Source organism: Wyeomyia smithii, chromosome 3 (assembly GCF_029784165.1).
Source record: "Wyeomyia smithii strain HCP4-BCI-WySm-NY-G18 chromosome 3, ASM2978416v1, whole genome shotgun sequence".
Taxonomy (NCBI): domain Eukaryota; kingdom Metazoa; phylum Arthropoda; class Insecta; order Diptera; family Culicidae; genus Wyeomyia; species Wyeomyia smithii.
In genome coordinates this window covers 45,744,189-45,758,865 of record NC_073696.1, presented here as the reverse complement: position 1 = coordinate 45,758,865, position 14,677 = coordinate 45,744,189, and the positions used below count along the sequence as shown (strand labels likewise).

At 38.8% G+C, this 14,677-nt stretch overlaps 1 protein-coding gene across 6 annotated transcripts in view; it reads right to left on the bottom strand.

The window, feature by feature from the left end:
* LOC129726915 (tyrosine-protein kinase hopscotch) overlaps nucleotides 1-12,985 on the bottom strand; it is a 50,240-nt gene extending 37,255 nt beyond the window's left edge. For 3 of the 6 annotated variants that reach the window (XM_055684169.1, XM_055684172.1, XM_055684170.1), the window contains exon 1: nucleotides 12,638-12,985. The gene's annotated coding sequence lies outside the window, so the exon portion shown is untranslated. Of the gene's footprint in view, nucleotides 1-12,398 lie in introns of all 6 variants that reach the window. The other 3 variants (XM_055684167.1, XM_055684166.1, XM_055684168.1) reach the window with 2 other exon arrangements.
* Between the last annotated feature and the right edge of the window lie 1,692 nt (nucleotides 12,986-14,677).

The window sequence follows — 14,677 nt, the reverse complement described above, 5'->3', positions numbered from 1 at the left end:
GTTATACGGATAGGATAAATCTGGCTTTTTCTGTCTTTCTGAAGATATTGTACGACAATCTGTATAAATTGCTCGACGGTTCGGCCGTTTTGGAGGCCATTTTCAAATACAGCTCCCCTTGAAAAAGGCCACCAGAAACGGCCGAAACGTCATGTAATTTACACAGATTGTCGTAAAATATCTTTAAAAAGACTGAGAAATTCAGATTAATCTTATCCGTACTATCAAAAAAAAAAACTTTTTTCTTAAATTGAAATTTAGTGTTTATTTTAAATTATTCTAGTCATAAGTTTTTTTCACGGTGTATATTTATTATGGGGCATCATTAATTCCCTACAACTCATTTTCAGACAGTTCTACTATACAACCAACGTTATCTGAGCTAAAATGTTTTGAATAAAACCTATACCAAAATGCATACGCCCGTTCAGAATAACTCATGAGTCTAAAAAATCTCTCCATCTCTGCAAAATGGTAAAAAATATTTAAAAAGAGATCTTAATATGAAACTAGATTTGGTTAAATTTCTCAAAACCATTCTTTTCTCCAACTAGCTACATATTACCATACTACTTTCATACTATTAGTTAATAATGCTCCAGATCGACGCAAAAAGCTTTCCAAATGAAGGGAAACTTATGATAATGGGAAACAGCCTAAATTATGTCAAAACGTTAATGACAACGCAGAAAATAATAATAGTTTCAGAAAATAATATAACAATCAAATATGAAAATAGAATAACTAACCAAAAAATTATTCCAAAGTCTAGCAAGATGAATAGATGAATATACATGGTGTTAGAGAGCTCAAAAAACACCTTCAAGGGGTTATACAGGACCCTATTCAATGAAATAGTACGAGGGTGGTATCAAAGACACGACCGCCTGTTTGACGTAGGACTACGATAGTTTTATATTTCATCTAGAGAATTCAGAATTCGATCAATGCTTTGGTCAAAATCCGTTCAGTTGTAATCACATATTGGATGCAACATCCAACATCATGATATACTGTTGCGTACAGAATTATTTGATCCACGGCCGCACAGCGTAGTGTGCAAACACGCACCACTGTACGTCGACAGCAGCTACATTGTTTCTACTTGGCTTGACTGCACACAAATGGTAATCGAGTGCTACTGCACTGACGACGAGCGACCGTCTTCTCATACATGGCTCGGTGCAGTACTGTTGCCTGTGCCAGCATGTTTTCCTTCAAGACATCAGTTTTAATAACATTCTCACAGCAGATCGTTTAATTGTCTGATAAAGAAGGTTGTTACGAACTTTCCGAAAAAGCTTCACCTTCAAGACATCAAAATAGTCTAGGTTCATAGGAGCAAATATTAGTTGACCTGTTGGGACGGGGAGATTCTGTCAAATTTTTTTTTCCACTGATATAGAGTTTGTCATAGCAGGCAGTTGGTGTCCACTCATGAAGTCTGTGCCAGGCGTGCTCGCATGTGATTGGTACATTGTTCGTGAAAATACGACCTTGAAATTTTTCATCAATTTTCACTGTTTAACAATTAAGTAACAATGATATATGAAGAATCACAAAATTGTCCATCATTTTATCAATCCAACGACATATTGATTATTGTTATCCAGTATTACCGTTTGAAATCTTTTATTCCGATGTTACATCTTGGTTTTTAGTTACCGCAGAATGTATCTCGATATAGTACGGTTAGACGTAGTCCTACGTCAAATAAAATTTTCTACGTATGTGGCCAAAATTTATCTACTGTAGTGTTATTACCTTTTTCAGTTTTTGATTATGTTTGCCTTTAACAAGTTCTAGCACAAAAAGCATGATAGCTAGCTCAATTCTGTTGGATTCGCAGGGAAGCTGAGAAAATTTTAATAAGAAGCACTTCGTAAAAAAAACCAAATGTAAAATCAAATGTTTTTTGAGAACTAAACTGCAATTTTCTCTCTGAAATGTGTATTAAACATGGGTTTTGTTATTAACTAAATTAAACATTGAAGTCTACTCTACTCTAAGTTGTTCTTTGACACCAAATATCTAACGCTTTTAATTCAGCTGCTATTTCACTTTAAAAGCAGTAAACTGCGCTTTCATTTAGTGTTGTAAGATTCACAATTTTCTGCTCCACTGCGTTTACGTAAACGCGTCGTTGACGTCTTGTTCACAGCATTCACTGCATATTAGATCAATGCTTGAAACAAGATTGATTACAAAATATTTTCAGCTTTCCAACGAAACCAACAGAATTGAGCTAGCTATCATACTTCTTGTGCTAGACCTCGCTAAAGGCAAACATAACCGAAAACTGAAAAAAGTGAATAAAAGTGAATTGAAGGTTTTTTGTCATAAAAAAGGGTCCTCTATCAACCCTTAAAAGATTTTAAGTCAGCTCCCTAACACCCTGTATGTCTGCTCAGCTGAAAATCTTTGATGATTGACAGCTGGCCTCTCTGATCTCCATCAGGTCCTTTTGTATGGCGTGCTGGTTTCAATGCACTATTTCCGCCTCTAGTTGTACTATTTGATGGAGAAGTAGATGCAGAATTGGATCTATAGCTTTCGACAGAGCACTATTCATTACTCCTGTAATTGCATTACAAATTAGCATTTGCAAGTTTGTTCTGCGTTGACCGTTCTTTTGTTTTAGGCCACCACACAAGCAAGGCATACTTTTTCCTGATCTTATAATTGCCTGTTAAAACCAATACACTGAGGTCGCTTTGTACGCGGTTTTTCTTACGCGGCTTTTTTACGCGGATTCCGGAATTTACGCGGTTTTTTTACGCGGATTCCGGAATTTACGCGGGTTTTTACGTGGACTCTGGAATTTACGCGGTTTTTTTCACGCGGATTCCGGAATTTACGCGGTATTTTTTTATTTTTGCGCGGATTTCGGTTTCCCTTCACTCGGAATGCAGAATTAACGCAGGTTTTTTTTACGCGGATTCCGGAATTTACGCGGTTTTCACGCGGATTCCGGAATTTACGCGGTTTTTTTTACGCGGCACGTATCCCCCGCGTAAAAAGCGACTTTAGTGTATGTCATACTTGGCCTTAGACTCCATTTTCTGCCAATAGCTCTGCTACACGCCCAGAGGGCACTCGTAGCTTTACCGATGACCTATTCAATATGTGCAATCTAGCTGAGTTTCTGGACTAAAACTACTCCAACATGTTTAATCTTAGTGAAAAGCTGCAGTATAGTCTTTTCCTGTTTCATTTCGACCACTTCGAAACTTAACTCAGTTAGGTCAGGTCTACAACCAATGACCATAGCAAAGGCAATAGAAACCAAGGTGACCAAGGTTGCATATTCAATTTTAGGGTACTTTTTCGCCGCGTGCTGACAGCTCGCTTCATAAGTACAATTTAGAAACACGATGTCATACACTACCTAACTTGTAGCCCCTAAGTAGAACTACAAGTTTGTCGAATAGTGTAATGCTTTAACTCGTATGCCTGAAGCGTAAGAGCCCATATTCAGTGCAATATTCAGTCAATGTTCGCGGTGAATATTATAATAGTCACCGCGAATGTTGGCTAAACTTCCCGTGAATATGGGCTCTCACACTTTAGGCACCAGAGTTAGGGCATTGCTTTCTTCAACAAACTTGTAGAATTGCTTTAGGACTGCAAGTTTGTCGTACATCAAGTTAGAAAATTATACTTGTGGAGCGAGCTGTTGGCACGCGGAAAATTAAATGGAATTGACACCCCGAAGTTGAATATGCAACCTTGAAGGAGACCACGGCAACGAGGAAGCTAGATGAACTTCAGCGGCTAGCTTGAATTGCCACTACCGGAGCAATGCGGAGTACACCTTCTAAAGCATTACAAGCTATCCTCCATCTACTTCCTTTGAATCAACACGTTCTACTAGAGCAGCGGTTCTCAACCTGGGGTACGCGTACCCCTAGGGGTACGCGAGAGCCTTCAGGGGGTACGCGAAAGAAAAATCAGTAATGACGGACAAAGCATTTTTTTAAATACTTTTTTTCTGTTGTTCAAACTTGTTCTTATAACATGACTGTAGCAATCAAACAAATCATAGTTCAATATGAAACCTGAACTAGACTACCACAACATGATCTACCACTACTCTCTCCCACTCTGCGAGAACATTCCAAGCCAGGGTGTACAATTGATTTGGAAAATATTGCCAGGGGGTACAATTGATTTGGAAAATATCGCCAAGGGGTACGCGGACAAAAAAAGGTTGAGAACCGCTGTACTAGAGGCAAAGAAAAGTGCACATAAGCTCAAACAACAAAAGGTGATACTAGACTAGATGAACATGAACAGTGATTGGATGGAACCTAGATTCAACTACGACATCCCATACTCAGTGTATGAACCCTCTCGCTCAGTATAGGATGCGGGAGGACCTAGCGTTCGAAATGGATCGATCAAGTTCTATATTGACTGTTCAAAAATAGAGATTGTAACAGCGGTGGGAGTGTACGGTCCTAGAACAAAAACAGAGGCGTCTCGTCCACCTGTTCAACCTGTTCATAGGACAGGTAGACAATCTCAGGAAAAAAGTGATTTTTTTCATATTTGTAGAGTGGATGAAAAATTATCGAAGGTAATTTATTTGTAATTTTAATGTTATCCCGAACATCCTTATTTTATTTTCTACATAGTGGAAATTTATGCACTATAAAGAATGTAACCTGATGGGCTACACTTCAGACTACGCCATACAACTCACACGCAACGCAACCCACACGGCCACACGCAATAATGACTACCGTTTGTTCAGACCTTTCACCTGAACTAACCGCCGTTCAACACTTCTCTGCACCTTCAAGAGCGGAAGGGTAGACGCGGTCATTTATGCTCACCACTACTAAAGCGACGCCTCGCGTAAAAATGACATATTTGGTTCAAACTTTCTGCTGAACAAAACCGATGTCAGCGAGAGAAAACATTCATTAGGGGAAAGTAGGTAAAGACGGACACCCTAAGGTTTAATCGAAATAATTACTTAGGTATTGCTATTTAGATCGCAGTAGTCATACAAATTGAAACTTAAGGTCATTTGTTTTCATAATCATTTTTGGTATTAGTGAACTTCCTCCAAGTTTAATGTGTTTTGGGTCTTCAAAAATAAGACTACAAATTGCTGTTTTTTGACATGGTTGGGAAAGACGGACACTTGGGGTGGGTAAGATGGACACTACGAAGGTAAAGGTGGACACTCACAAAAAAGATGTAGTACGTTAAGTACGTTTAGCATTCTTCTGATTTATGTGTCAAGTGATGGCCATACATTACTCTACGTTATTAGAGTCCATCTATACATCACGTGAACAGTCCGAGAGGATGGGTTTCGATGAAGGCGAAAATTCTCCGCCTATATGGCCTGTTCTTACTGCTAAGTGATTAATATCTGCTGGTTTCTCTCGCGGGTGTACTTTGTGAACATCTGCAGTACACAACAGATGCTACATGTGAAAATTCTTGGAAAATTTGTGTGTCCATCTTTCCCTACCTTAGTGTGTCCGTCTTGCCCGACCTGGTTGTAAATTTTTCAAACGATCGTAGCTCTTCATCGGAACATCGAAAATCTGCTGGATTTTCACTAGAAAACCGAGGAAGGACTAATTTATCACTTTACTATTGTGAACAAATGAAAACACGTAAGTTTCACGAGTTTTTCACTATTTTCCGTGGAATAAAAATTACATGAAATTGCGCGTTCACGAAAATGTTCTTTGTTTTACTTACAAATTTGACAGTTTGCTTGCTGAAAACCGATAATGCAACTCAAAAGCATTAACACACTATAAAAAAGGTATTCGCCTCACTTAACTATCATAATACATTCTAGTTTGTGAAATATTAAAAGTGTCCATATTACCCGCAGTGTCCGTCTTTACCTACTTTCCCCTACACACCACCTCTCTTCAGTGTCTGGTAAATCTGTTTCGTTTTGCCTTTCTGTTTCTTCTCTCGACGTCATTGAAATTTGAGAGAGACCACGTGGCCGCGAGAGTTCGCAGATCCATCTTCAGAGCTTTCGTAGTGCAAATGAAAAACGAGCAAATTCATTCATTATTTCTGTCAATGTGGTGGAATTCTTCCGTCGATGTATAGTTTAATTCAAACCTCTACACCCATTTTGTTCATTCGAAAACTTGAACCTCGCATATTCCGCATAGTATACGTTTGTCTTCTTACGCGCTGCTTTCTTTTTAGCTTAAAATTTTAACATCGTCTAAGGAAACGCTTTAGCATTGAACTAAGATTTGATAAACAAAGATAGGTTTTTTACTCATGCGAAAAGTTTAGAGGCAAAAAGATCATAAACATAATTTTAATTATCGTTGGACGAAACCTGAATGATACTGACATTGCATATCACAACTCCATCCGTCGAGCGAGAAAATTATCGGAAAACTCGCGGTCATAATAGACCGTAAAATTTCTTTGCCATATAGATAAATGTAGAAAGATAAAAGTTTTCGAAACTGTTATCACGATACTGTTGTTTCAGTGTTGCAAATGTTGATTGAACAGGTAGCCCACTTGGTCACGCGTCGCCTCTGAACAAAAATATCAGTAGCTATGGGAAACTGGCGTACAGTCTTCCAGGCTGAAAATGGCCGCCGTTATAGAATGTGCCAATATCTGCCTGAAAAGGAAGTATAGACATACCAACATCTGCATTTTCTCGGACAGTCAAGCGGCACTTGAGACCCTGAAAGCCTACAAGTGCATGTCTATAATTGCCTGGGACTGCATTTGCCTTCCACAACAGATGAGCCAGTTGAATTCTGTAAATCTTTACTGGATTCCTGGTCACTGCGGAAAAGAGGGCAATGAAGTTGCAGATGAACTCGCTAGATTTGGTTCCCAATCAACCTTCATTGGTCCAAAACCGTTTTGTGGTATCTCACACCGTGTCTTGAAGGCTGAACTAAAGGAATGGGAACAACGAGAGATTACATCCCGTTGGAAGGCAGTGAAATCTCTTAAGCACTCGATTTATAACACCAAACACAAAAATTTCTCAAAAGTTGCTGAGTCTCAATAACAGGTCACTGTCCAAGCAAACATCATCTTCAGAAAATTGGTTTCACCCAAGATGATATTTGTTGCTTCTTTTGCGGAGCACTAATTAGACGCAGACTTTAGTACTTCAATAAGGGCTCCCTAGAACCCAAGAAAATCTGGTCTGCGCCGCCAGTCAGGGTAACTAGTTTCATAAAACAAGTTATTCCCGATTGGCACCTATCTCGCTGTAGCTTACCGTCTATCACTTCCTCAAGAAGTGGTGGACAAGCTTAAAGCGCAGTACAGCAAACCGGGGCATACCACAATAGTTCAAATAAATGGACGCAGTGGTCCGAAAAAAAAACCCCCAACAGGAAAAAAAGCGATAGAACTCCACCTTTCGATCATCCCTTAGTTGTGTTCCTTGTGAACTGCAGTTATCTCACGACTATTCAGCATTGTTTGAATCCTTTTTGAGGGACATGTATCAAATTCATGGCATCTCATTGCGTTGAGCATTGAGTGAAGAGATACATATATAAAAGCCCCCTCTATGTCTAAGAAAGCAGCTAGTGCGATCGCTATTTTTTGTCGTCAGCATTTGTATGTTGACATGACATGTTGCTACGATATGCAAACTGATACCTTCTCAGCGAAAAAAATTTTAGATACGTTGATTTAACGTGGTAGTAAATATGTTTTTCTATTATTTTTAACATAATGGAGGTTAGACTAATTGGTCTAAAGGCTTTTTAGAGGAGCTGCGTAGCCGCAAGGTTGCAGAGTCCGCTTTGTCAAGCGAATGGTCGTGGGTTCGAATCTTAGTAGAACCAGGCCATCCGATGTCAAAAAGAACTTAAGTATGAGTTTATTCTCAGGCTCCCCACCAGTTACCCTTCCTTTACGCTGAAATCTACAAATACCTTTGCGTGACTTCCTCTTAACAAAAAATAAGTCCCTCTTATCAATAAAACTGGCCAGAAGGACGCACGACGAAACTTCTCCAGGGAATTATAATTGGTGATATTTGGCAAGAGGAACGAGTATTGGTATAGTAGAACAGTAAGCGTGTAAAGGAAGAGTAGCACATTACACACAAGCACTGATGAACAATAATAATAAGCATGTAATCTTCTCAATAGAGGTATTGCAATTAACAGAAGTGCGAGATACAGCAAACACCCGGGCATATCTCACAATAGATCTACGATTCTGGTCGCAGTGAGGAAGTCCATACAGGAAAAAAAGGCTTTAGAAAGTGTTTTATCGCGCTTGCCAACCTTTGATATAAAAATCACTCTCGTGTTTCTCCAGTTAGTGGTTATGTAATCAAGTGTTAGACTGGCCCTAAATATCTCGGTTATGAATGCAATTATTACCCTTCCAAAATGTTGAAGCATTATTGGTAATAATCCATCCAGTCCCAGGGACTTACAGGGCTTAAATGATTTGCCCATTCCATTCCACTTTCGATTCAGTGAAGATATCGCAGGCTATGTAATGCGCATTTGTCCTAGCGATATTCGAACCGCACATGGCGCATTTGAGTCCTACGTTCCTTTTTCTAGAATGGATCGTGATCCTGGGAAATATTTCTTCATCATAACATTGAGTGTTTCAAGAGAATCCTTCTTTATACTTCCCAAGCCATTCGTGTGATCTTTGGACATGGCTCTGTCATCTGTGTACTCTTCAATTTGTTCACACATTCATCTCCATCCCCTCCCGCGCGATTTTCTAGTTTCTTTATTGTATTATTGTGTAAGCATTCCATAACTTCGAATGTTTTACTCCTTTTCAATCAGTAAGAACAGGAGAGTACCGTCGATTTAGGACAAGGAAATCAAATTTGTTACGTAATTTCACGCACAACCAGTGTTGCAAATTTTCACTGTCAGTGATAGATTCTCAGTTGAAACTGACGCCTGCGAATATCAGCTTCGACACGAACGAGCTGAAAGTGATAATTACTTTCAGCTCCAATCATTTGACAGCGATCATGCTGAGGGGCAGCATTACTGTAATTTCGTACACGCTATGTTACTTTAGCAAGGTTTATGCGGTTGAGGATGTCGATGCTTACCTACTCCATCGACTTCATGCAATGAAGTCAGATCAAATAATTTCGGTATTAATTAAGACATGTCATTTATATTACTGACTTGATATACATCGAGAACTGACACGAGTGACACTCAATATCAGTGTGATGAAAGTGAGAGTGAAAATGCTTTCGTATCATTTTCATTTTGCAGTGTCGAAATTTCGCAACACTACGCACAACACTGACTAAAGAGTGGGTGGAGAGATTCGAGAACAGTGGGTGGCATGTAACTTTCATGATGGAAAAGCCAACGAAAAAACCAAACGAACCCAACTGTCCAAATTATTTTTGTTACTTAGAGCTAAAATAGTGACTTTAGTGATCATTTTGTTGTAAAATAGTGACTTTAGTGACGTTTTGGCGTAAATAAAGGCTTTTCAGTGACTAGCCTCAAAGTTGTGACAAAATTACTTAAAAGCAACTCGCTACTAGCACTGTTTAGAAGTCACAAATGGCTGACTTGGAGTTTGTAAGACCACACAAGACTCAAAAATGGTTGACGTTGATGTGTAACGAACTTTTTTTAGATTAGTTCGCACTTGACAATTTGAATTGATCACAACGCAATAAACTATACACGGTAAAACCAATAGAAAACTTCTATTTTGATAAAAAATATTACAAAAAACTGTTCCTTCATTTTCATAAACTCCTTTCATAAAACCTTATATTTTCAATAGATGCTGGCAACGTGACAATCACTACAATAAATTCGTACAATTTATCCTTTTTTTCATGAAATCTAGTCAGCTATTCAGCATCGTTCACGATGCGCTTATCGCATCCTACATTGACATACCCCTAGTACTAACTATGATCGTAGATAGTAATTTTGCTCATAGATTCAATGTACACACCCCATTAAAAATCAGACGCTAAGTTGAGAAAACATAAACTAATTGCCTAGACAGCTAGACTATTCACGCAACAATAACAAAAATGATTATTGATAGCACGCAAGCAATGAAGCCCCACTTAGCAGACTGAGAAAAGTCATTGCGATTGCTGAATCTTCAATTTTCTAGTGCATGCTTTGCAATTGATACCCCTCTTTGAGCGGTGGGTTTTTTAGCATGTTTTGGCCTGCATAGGTCACTTGACTACCACATGAAAGAACACCGATAATCTGTTTGTGTCGAATTCTATTTGAACTCAGCCACCTAACCGTTCAACAGCGTCAAAGCGTGATAGTCGGTAATGTTTTTGCACACATTTTAGTCCGCGTTGAAGACTTCAAAGGTTAATTAATTCAAAGAAATGTATCATTCAGTTTTACTCGTACGGCGAGCAAATTGAAGCATTAGATATCTATGAAAGGTACCTTTAGCAGTCTAGAAAAGGGGTTCTAGGTATTAAACACAAAGCATGGGTGATGGATTCCGATAAGGTAAAGACCGCAACGATAATAATAGTAATTCCGCAAGAAACATGGCGTTTGATATAAAGTTGAAAAGTTGTTAACTTTGCAAACCTCGTCTCATACGTGCAGCGGTTGCAAATTACTACTATTTACACTCATTTTTAACAGAAAAACGCTGTAATCCTACAGTAACGACAGTACGACAATCCTGCCAACAATCGTACTGCGCATTGTTGGACTGATAATGCAGATAATCAAATGCCAGAAGCAATAATTAAATAATTTTTTCTCCTCTTTTTCGTGGCACAGATAATACGTTCAAAACTTGGTTTGCAATTTGGTAGCAAGCCGTCTTACCATCAATTGCAGATTGACGGACAAATTATAAGGTGTCAAAATCAAACCCGTTAATTGCTAGACTTTCACAGCCTTCAGGTGCACCTTTACTGCAGTCCGCCGGTATCAGTTTCGCTTAATGTCAGCAGCCCAAAAGTGGGTCATTTCTTAGCATATTTGCCTGGTGCATTCGTTTGCCCGAGAACGGTATTAAAAACATGCGTCGAACAGTACACCATCATTTTAATTGAACGACGCGAAACGGCGAGCATGCGGCAGAGGTAAACTTATACAAAGTGCATATTCTGTAACTGTGCAAGTGCCGGTCGGTTCCCATATTGCCGTTTGATAGGCAGCTCACTGCACAAGCTAGAAGAGAGGAAAAAAAACGAATATTGCATGCAAAGCGTTAAAGTTAATGTGATTGTCCCGCCATGCAGCCGACGACGTATAATTAATAAAAACTCGTGCGGAGCATTCTAAGTACTTTCGCCGTTGAGGTTCGATTTGGTGGTTTCGCTTATTCGTGGAATGGTTTTTTTACTGTGAGGATGACAAGAACGAGTAATTACAATGGCCGTATATCAAATTAAACAATTTTTTTGTGAATCCTCCATTTGTTAAAATATACTTTTTGCTAAAACCCGTGTTTGAGTTTGAGTAAATGATTCGTTCAATATATATTCATTATATATTATATTGGGCATGTGAAAAATGTGTTCTTAAGACAGAAAGATAACAGAACATCACAGGTAGAATATTTTTCTAATAAATTCTTCTATAATGCGGACAAAAGATTGAGCTACGCTCATACACGTCTTGCAAAAACGCATTTAGCATAAAATATGTTTTTCTACTGATAGTTATATCGGTGAAGCGATGTTCGACCTCTCTGGGGTTGCACATTGTTTTCTTTGCATTCTCCCCGTAATAATAGAGATAGATGCTAGAGCTTACATGCGCCAGTTATTAGTGTTGGAAAAGCTTACCCGTACCCATGATACCCGTTGCCAACAGCCATTTCGTTACCGACTAGAATAAATAAATATTTATTTTGCCATGAAGTAATCCCAATCTCACGTAGTATCTAGGCACTGCACTATTTATTGTAGTAAGTATAGCTACAGTATAGCTCATTGTTTAACTATCAGAGAGTCCGAGCTTTCTAGAGTACATCCATCCAGAGCGAAATGATGCTTACTGGGTGAATGCATCACATAGTCAGCAAAAACAATGATTACAGCAAATTCCTAGAACAAACGACTTCCTCGTCCGTATTATAAAATTAAATCTTCTCTTACTAGATTCAGTTTATTTCATGACTGAGATTCAACAAATTGAGATAAAACCTTAACCACTTATATGTGCAGAACACAGGTTATTCCAACATTAATAGAACATTGCTTTGTTAATCTGTTTCTGCTTGAGTTTGTCTTACAAACTGAATGAACAAAAACGGGAATGGAAACCAGAAACTTTCCCCGACTTTTCATTGTAACAACTATGAATCCAACTGCCCACGTTCTATGCTGAACTTAATACTGATACTTTTTCTGAATGCTACTACGGAGAAATTTGTGAGTTTCCTGAGAAGCTTAGACTTACCTGTCTAGTATTGTTTCCCGAGTTACAAATCCATGCACACGTCCAGGTACTATGTTACTCATCTAACTTGATTATATATTCCGGCAGCACAAAAAAACATCACAAGTTTCACCGATGATCATTTACCCAGGCACGGCCTGCACCCACAAAAGCCATCTTTTATGCTTTCCCCAGTTGGAACAGGATTCCACCCCAACGAAAGTCGCACAACAAACAGAATTCAACACTGCGAAACTTACCGGGCTGTTAACTCGCGCACACGTACGTTCAACATGACCAGCAATCGTTGGCAACTTTAGTCCACTTTTATCACTGCTAATATTTATTGCACCAATGTCCTAAATACAGATTTTTCCAATAAGTTCGAAATGCCGTCACGCATTGTCAGATTATATTTTCCATCCGTCGTACATTTGAGCTGTCACTTTTGTTCGATTATTTCACCAATACAACTGGGCCACAAGCAGCCAAAACTTTACCGACAAGAAACGAGAATGTCATACACAGCCAAAGCAAAACAGGGCAGCAACCCGCGAGCTCGTCCGATAGGTTTGTTGGGTTTGTTTTGCTCGTTTTGCCAATCACTTGCCGAACCAATACACATAGCAGTAAGAAACGGGAATGAATGACGGTGCGATGCGATGTCGAACTACAAACGCAGTTTGTTTTCAGCGTTCACAGCGAATATATGACTGTATGCGTGCATTGATGATACAAACCTGTGCATTCATAAATTTGATTAATCTTAATAATAACAATTTGCGGTTTTGGATATTGCTACTATTCCTTAATTTAGATAACCACAAATACTTGCTATGTGATGACTATAAAAATTTTTACACAATGGACACAAGGCGAAACCAACTTTACGCGTGCACATGAAAACCAGTATTTGATACTGCTTGCAAATGTGGGTAACAATGTTTTGATTCGAACGTCTATCTTTTCCACTAACACACTGACATCAAGCAGCACGATTGGCATCAGTCTGTTTGAAATTTGACTTGATAATTCTAGCTCAACATGTGGAAAGGGCACAAAAATCAAATCTTGCTCTATCACCTATCGAATTCAACTCGTTATTGGTGAATAAGAACCTAAAATGGCCGCGAAGTTTTTGAACTCCAAATCGGAATGTACCACCAAGGCTTTTCTTGCAATAGGCTTTCTTACCTTACCTTACCAAACAGTCCCAACCCGTGGTGTGGCCTTTGCTGTACGCAGTCTTGGCATACTCATCGTGTGTAACAAAGAGGCTCATATAATTTGCACAGAACACCGAAGCATGTTGAAAATAACGGATGAGTTGATTTTTTTTTCGCACGCTGGAAGCAAATGCACATTGCGTAAAGAAAGCGAAATACGCAACATCAGAAAGCTTGTACAGACGTCGTTCGAACTGCAACACTTGACACATGCCAAAATTTAGAGGGGGGTACGTCACTACCATATTTGGTTTCAATGATGTCGATATGTATTTTTTTTAATGGAATAGTGACAAAAAATAGCAGAAAACTAAAATAGGCAAGCTTTTCGGATATTCAATTTGATATTCATATTTGGGATCATTCAAATAATACATAACGCGCACAGGGGTGGGGGGGTGTTCAGCGAAGCGCTACATTGCGTGTTGCAATTATGTAAAATATATTGGGGGTGGGTGGGTATTGAATATTACCAAATCCCGCGTTATGTAATATTTGAATGGTTCCTTTCCACATCCGGAACACGACGAGTGATCATCACTACAATTGACCATTTTACGAGTCGTTTCTGAAACTCAATTCTTGAATGAAATTTGACAGAAAGCTTGGAACCTCTAACATAACGCAAGTAAAAGCAACATCAATGTCAGCTGGTCACAAAATATTGTTTGTGATCTACTATGCACTGCCTAGCTGAGTAGAGAAAGCTAGCCAAACAATGCACAAGGGATTTTTTTTCTCTTATAATAATTACGGAAAGTTAACCACATAAGAAGGTGATTTTGCTTCGTTGACTAATAGTGGAGATCTATAATCTCATATCTAGAATGAAGAGACAACAAGTAAAAGAAATCGAAAGAAATTGAAGAGTCCTTTTGAAATGTTTCTAGAGATTCAACAATTTTCATTTTCGAATGCATACAAAATCCCCCCGCGAGATCTGTCACTACAATGTCAAATATGACTTTGACATCAAATTTTACGGATTGCGGTCCGATAACTGCAAAGATGTTGCAGTTATCGGCCTTGCAGTTAAAAAGCGTTGCAGTTAAAAGTCTTGCAGTTATCGAATGG